We start from the raw sequence: 7533 nt of genomic DNA, 5'->3' as shown, positions 1-7533 counted from the left end.
GTACATCCCCGGTTTTCGATGTAAGGCTCGATGATTCATTAGTTGTGTATAACGCCCAGTGCACCATGCAATATGTGCCCTCCTTACTACCCATCACCGGTCTATCCCATTCCCCCACCCCCCACCCCTCTGTAGCCCTCAGTTTGTTTCTCATAGTCCATAGTCTCTCATGTTTCATTCCCCCTTCTGATTACCCCCCCTTTCTTTATCCCTTTCTTCCCCTACTGATCATTCTAGTTCTTATGTTCCATAGATGAGAGAAATCATATGATAGTTGTTTTTCTCTGTTTGACTTATTTCACTAAGCATTATCTCCTCCAGTGCCGTCCATGTTGTAGCAAATGTTGAGAACTCATTCTTTCTGATTGCTGAGTAATATTCCATTGTATATATGGACCACAACTTCTTAATCCAATCATCTGTTGCAGGGCATCTCGGCTCCTTCCATGATTTAGCTATTGTGGACATTGCTGCTATGAACATTGGGGTGCATATGGCCCTTCTCTTCACTACGTCTGTATCTTTGGGGTAAACACCCAGTAGTGCAATGGCTGGATCATAAGTCAAATTTATATATCTTTTCTTTTATAGCTTGCAAGTGTCTTGCTTATAAAGGTCTTCCCCATTCTAAGCTTATAAACACATTCATCCAGGTGTTCTACTAGCTCTTTTAAGGTTTTTTTATACGGGATAGCAATTTTTAATTAATATTTTATTAAAACTAACATACATTGAAAAGTGCACAATCATAAGTGTGCAACTTAATGAGTTTTCACCAAATAAATATCCCCATTTAACTATCATCCAGATCAAGAAACAAACACATTATCAGCATCTCAAAGCCCCTTTTATATTCCCTTCCAATCATTACCACCCTCCAAAGGTAATCCCTTCACTCTCTTGACTTCTAATATCATGCATTAGTTTTTCTTATTTTTGAATTTTTGGTAAATGGAATCATCCAGCAGGTACCCTTTTGGATTACTTAGAGCAACACGATGTCTGTGAGATTCATCCATGCTGTGTGTAATTGTATTTGTATATTCTCATCGCTGTGTAGTATTCCATGTACAAGTACTAATAATTTATTATGTTACTCCACTGCCAATAGATATTTGAGTTGTTTCCATTTTGGGGCCAAGACAAATAGTGCTGTTACAAACAGCCTTTGGATGCATATTTATACTTTTTTTTTTTTTTTTTTTTTTGGCTAGGCTCATCTCTAGGAGTGGAGTTGCTAAGTTGAGCTTTTGTAGTTATTTCCAAGTGGTTTTCCAAAATGATTGTACCAATTTACACTTCTGTCAACAGTGTATGCTTTACATCCTCACCAACTTTATATAATCTTCCTTTTTTCATTTTAAGCATTCTGAGGAATTGGTGTGAATTGGTTTCCCACTGTGGTTTTAATTCACATTTCTCTGATGGCGAGTGATGTTGAGCAGTTTTTCGTGTTAATTGGCCGTGTAAGTATGCTCTTTTGTGAAGTGCCTGTTCACGTCTTTTCCCCATTTTCTACTGGATTGTTTCTCCTTTTTCTTATGGATTTGTAGAAATTCTTTATATATTCTGGATAAGAATCCTGTATATCCAAGCATCTTCTCCCACTCTGTGGCTTGTCTTTTCACTCTCAATGCTATCTTTTGATTAAAGAAATTCTTAATTTTAACATGGTTTGATTAATCGATTTTTTCTCTTATTGTTAGTGCCTTTTATATCCTGGTGAAACATCAATATTTTTTTATTTCTTTAGAAATTTTTTAAACAGATATAATGAAATTTAGTTGACATAATAAACTGCACATATTTAAGGTGTATGATTTGTCACACTTTGGGAGTGATGGATAATGTACATTATCTTGACTGTGATGACAGTTTCATGATTGAACATACATGTCAGAACATCGATTTTAATGCTTCAGTAATATTTCATCCTATGAAAGTGTTCTGATTTGTTTCCCATTCCTCTAATATTGGACGGTAAAATTGTTTTCCTCTTTTCCCCATCATAAAAAAATAATAGCTGCTAAATGTCATAGAGATAAAAACAGCATGTATGAACAGGAAACAATGGCTATGGTTTGTGGAAGACAAGATACGCTAGGTTGCTTGGCAATGCCATTATGTGAGGGAAGAAGAATAAGAGTGTTGCATGGGATGACGAGGAACGCTCAAGCTGTGCTGTGCTTCAGTAATGAGCTGTCATGAGTTGTGATGTACAGTTCTGAAGCGATAAAGTATGCAAGCAGCATCGCAAGAAGAGCTGGCCTAGGGTGGTGACAGCTGTCTACTTTAGGAGAAACTGACTGAAGGAGGAAAGAAAAGACCTTTCTTCCTCCTTAAAAATGGTTTTAATTACAAGAGCATTTGCTCATTTTTTTAAAAATCAGGACATATTTGTGCATAAAGTGAACATCAGGCCCCATACCCAGTTCCACTCCCTATGGACAACCCCTGGAAGTATTTTGGTATGTAACCTTTCAGACATTTTCTGTGCATAGTTTTAAACACATACACACAGATACATATATACACATAAACATTGCTTGTTTTTTTAAAAACAGGACTGCTAATAGAAATAATGCTTGGCGACCTGCTCTATTCACTTACTATCTTGTGGTTCCCTTTCCATACCAGGTTGTTACAGGTGTGCCTGCTCCCCTCCTTCTCCAAACACAGCTCAGGACGCAGCTGATACACCCTGGTCTCTGTGCCAACACCTGGAGCTCTGGCTGAGCCCACGAGGCAGAGTGGGCAGCAGAAAGACTGCTTGCCTGGCAAGTGGGTGGCTGGGTATTGACAAGATCCTTGTCTATGGCAGGCTTTGCCCCTGTTCCCACACAATTGCACTTCCAGGATGAGTGCTGGTTTCAGCCCCCTCAGGCACCTTCCCCCTCCCTGTCCCATCGCCTCTCCTCTAGTCCAAGAGTAATGAACTCAGAAGCCTTCAGAAGCCCAGCAAGTCAAGTAAATGAGTGAAGCAGGCTCGGTAGAAGTGTTAGAACTGTCAGAAGTGGAGCCCTGTTTGAATGGCAGCCACTGCTCACACCACCATTCACACACATCCCCTTTTAAGGGGGGGAATGTTGCCAGATCTCTAAATTTTCCTTGAAGAAGTCATGAGAAGCCAGGGAAAGTCTTGAGAAGCTAGAAATCCAAATTTTATGAGAAATCTTCTGATTTTCCAATGTCAGTTAGCCAAATGTTTTGGGATGTACTTAGGTCTTTACCTTTTCTTTTTAAAATAAACTTTATTTTTTTTTTTATTTTTTAAAGATTTTATTTATCCATTTGACAGAGAGAGAGACAGCCAGCCAGAGAGGGAACACAAGCAGGGGGAGTGGGAGAGGAAGAAGCAGGGTCCCAGCAGAGGAGCCTGATGTGGGGCTCGATCCCAGAACGCCAGGATCACGCCCTGAGCCGAAGGCAGACGCTTAACAACTGAGCCACCCAGGCGCCCCTAAAATAAACTTTATTTTTTAGAACAGTTGTAGATTTACAGAAAAATGGCAAAGATAGTTTAGAGAGTTCTTGTTCACCCTCATACCCACATTTCCCTAATACTAGTACAGTAGATTGTCACAATTAAGGAGCCAATATTGACACATTACTATTAATAATTTATTCAGATTTCCTTAATTTTATCTGATGTCCTTTTTTCTGTCCCAGGATCCCATCTGGGATACCACATGACATTTAGTTGTAATATGTCCTTAGTCTCCTTTTGACTGGAAGAGTTTCTCAAATTTTCCTTGTTTTTGATGACCTTGATAGTTTGGGGGATTATTTTTCAGGTATTTTGCAAAATGTCCCTCAACTGGTATTTTCTGATACTTTTCTCGTGATTAGACAGAGGTTATGGGTTTTCAGGAGGAGGCCACAGAGATAAAGTGCCATTCTCAAAACATACCCAGGGTACATATTGTCAACATGGCATATCCCTGTTGATGTTGACCTTGATCACCTAGATGAAGTAATGTTAGGTCTCTCAACTATAAATTCACTCTCCACCCCCCCCCTTTTTGTACTGAACTCTATGAAAGGCAGTCACTACCCACAGCCCACACTTAAGGAGTGGGGAGTTGTGCTCGACCTCCTCGAGGATGGTGTCTCTTCATAAGTTATCTGGAATTCTTCTCAGCACAGTCTTGCATAACCAAATCCTACAAACTTTCTGGCTTCATCCAGCTGCTCCCTCTCTCCCCGCACTGCAAGCTCTCATGCTACAGACCTGTATGTGTTTGCAGGTGCTGGACAGTACCATTCTCTCTCTCATTTCTGTTCTTGCTATGGCCACTCTCTGGGCAGAGACATCCAGTGGCTTCCTCCCCTGCATGTTCAATTACCTTTTCACCTTCAAGATTGCTCAAATACTCTGCACTCTAAGAAGTCTTTCCGGAACCCAGTCTGTATTAGGGGACTTTCCTCTGAGTCCCCAAATACCCAGCGCATGTCTCCATCATGGCATTCATCCCTCTCTATAGCTCATTCTTTACACCCTCTCCTATTAGACCAAGATTTTGAGAGTAGGAGGTACCTTTTTACTCGCCTTTCTATCCCCTGTGCCTACGCAGTCCATACACCAGACACCTCACCAATGTTTTTTGAAGGAATGAACTAAAAAACTTTCTGAATCCCAGATATGAGATTTCTTCTTTGAATTCCCAGTCCTTCTGTCAACACTCACCATATTTTGCCTTGCACTATGATCACCTGGGTGATTGTCTTATTCATCTGAGTATCTCCAATACTCTTCGAGGGCTGAGGTCATGTTTCGTTTTTCACAGTTTTGTGATCTTTTTTTTTTTTTGCTATTGTTTTTCCTGTAATTTTTAAGACAGTGTCTTGCACAAAAATCTTTGGGGGAATGACTGAATGAGTTAATGAACAAATAAATGAATCTGCCTACGAACGTAGCTGATGAGAATGAATTGCACAAGGGAAGGAAAAACAACGGTCTCATAAACAAATGATAGAATTTTTCAAAAAAGATCTTACTTTGAAGTAATCTCTGCACCCAACACGGGGCTCAAACTTACAGCACCGAGATCAAGAATGTCAGGCTCTACCCACTGAGCCAGACAATAGATAGAATTTTCAGACTGACTGAGGTTGACTTGTAATACCACCTAGCACATTATTTCCAAATTTTTATCATATGAAAATAAATTTTGTTTTCTTTAATACAGAAATTTGAAACATGACTGTATTCTAAATGAAAAAGCCATATTGCTCCTTAACAACAGATAATGGAGTCGAGCCTGATTTAGGTCTTAGGCGGCCCTTCCCCCAAAAAAAGGATACACCCTCTTATTCTTGGAAATAGCTGACTGGTATATACCATATGTTCTTTCCTTCCTTTTAAAATCCAAGGAGCTCAAATTCAAGATTTTTTTAAATAGTGTGTTTTTTTTAACTATAATTAAATATAATTTTTTGTAAGTGTCCACTGCTAAGGAGAGGTGAACAGAGGGGGCTTCACTCAGAGGAAGCTGAATGAGGAGGGAATTTAGCCCCTCTTTTTCTCTACCAAAAAGTACATTTTATGAATATTTCCTACTTACTATTTGATTATAACAGCCTGTAGAGGGCGTCCTTGCACCAAGAGCCACAGGGGTTTGAGCACTGCTAAGAAAAAAAAGTTTCAATTAAGACCACACTTTCTGGAATCAAAGAAAATGTCTATTGTGTTTTTGAAATTATCTTTAATTGGGAGACAATTGGTATTAAAATGTTAAAGGGCTCTAAAGGTTGCCTAACGTATGTGAATACACTATATAAAGGAATAATTACTGAAATGAAATCAAAACTAATGTTTTAATGTTTGAAAAGAGGTAAATATTTTTATTTTAAAGAAAGAATGGCTGCGAGGCTTGGGACCTAATTATGATTACTTATCAGTACGAGGTAGAGTGTCTAAAAGAATGGGCTCTTAAATCACAGTGCCTGGGATTTGAACCCTGACTCTGCCCCTTACCAGCTGGGTAACCACAAGCAACCTAGTGGGGTTTCTGGAACCCTACTTCCCAACAGTAAAATGGAAATAATAACAGTACCTATTTAAAAGAGTTGAGAATTAAGTAAGCACTTTAAAGTACTTATAAAGTTTGACAGTGCAAGTTCAAATCAGTCATAATTAGACATCTTGTCTCATTACTTTTAAAGATCAGCAGTTGTAAAGCTGAAAATATTTCATAACTGGGAAGGCATATTCTGTTCTTTTTAGTAACTTCTCATGACCTAACATTTATTTAACTTAAGGCATGCACAAGTTCGGCTTCTCTTCTGTTGTTTCTGTTTGTTTTCCCCTCTTGAGGTGTCCACTACTCTACAAAGGACTGAGTGAAACACCACACCCTAGACACTTGATCCTTGGGCATTTGTCGCAGCATCTGGGTGCTAAAGAACAAAGAGAAGTAAACAACCCTTTTCTGAGTCTGAAATCTTTCTTAGTTTTTTTGGTTCTTTTTTTTTTTTTTTTTTAACCTTTTGCTTCCATTTTCTTTGCGCAGTCAAGGGATTAGGCAGGGGGCAAGTTAAATCCCCTCTGCTGAGATCCGGTGGCTACGTGAGGCTGTAGCCCACTGCCAGCTAACTACTCTTCCCATAGACAAGGCCAGAGCCTTGGTCCTGGCCCCGCCTGTGATTTCAGTACCACCGCGCGTTCCTCCAAGTTCCTGGAAACCTCAGCAGATATTAAAATGTTCATGGCTTTGTGGAGCCCTACACCCCCCACGGGGTCAGGTACGCCTGTCATCTAGCGTCCAGGGAACTCTTCCTGGCGCCACCGGGTGAGCAGGGAGAAGAGCCTCCCCACTGTGAAAGCACCCTTTTTGCTGTCTGACAAGTGCGGAAGGATAGCCCTGCGCCCCGAGCTAAGCCCAGCGCCTGACATCAACCGCACCCCTGGACGGTGGCTCGGGTTTTACACGGAGGGGAACGTGCCAAGTGTCAGCGTCGAGCGGCTCAGAGAGGAAGGGCAGCGGCGGAAAGGGAGAAGTGGAGGAAATACACGCCTTCCTTCGGCACCGGCATGGGGATGGAAGTCGTCGTTGCCGTCGTCGTCATCATTAGCATCGCTGTCCTCAGCGCTTACTCAAGCCGCGCGTGTCAGTTCTCCGTGTTTCCCTCCGGCCTTGCCTCTCCAAGCAGGAGGCAGAGGCGAGTGACGTCCCAGTGGCCTCTCCCGACGCCCCGCTCCGCAACCGCGTACACCACGCGCCCCCTTCGCGCGCGCTCGCGCCCGCGCCCGGCGGCGTGGACGCGGCCTCCGAGCGCTCCCTCGCCGCCCGCGCGCGCGCCCCCAAGCGCCCCCCAGTGGCGGCCGGCTGGGCCTCGCTACTCCTCGCTCGCACCTCACTCGCGCCCTCCCTTCCCGCTCTTCCTCTCGGGCTGTATTTAACCCTGGGGCTGTTGGCCTCGCCGTGCGTGCCGGCATCTCCTGCTCTGCCAGTCTTGCGTCTCCGCCGTCCCCTCTTCCTCCCGCGCCCCCTCCGCCTCCCCGCAGGCGCCCGCTCTCCCCTCCCTCGTCCT

This window comes from Ursus maritimus, unplaced genomic scaffold (assembly GCF_017311325.1).
Source record: "Ursus maritimus isolate PB19 unplaced genomic scaffold, ASM1731132v1 scaffold_21, whole genome shotgun sequence".
Taxonomy (NCBI): Eukaryota; Metazoa; Chordata; class Mammalia; order Carnivora; family Ursidae; genus Ursus; species Ursus maritimus.
The sequence above is the reverse complement of the archived record's forward strand: the minus strand, read 5'-3'. Positions refer to the sequence as shown.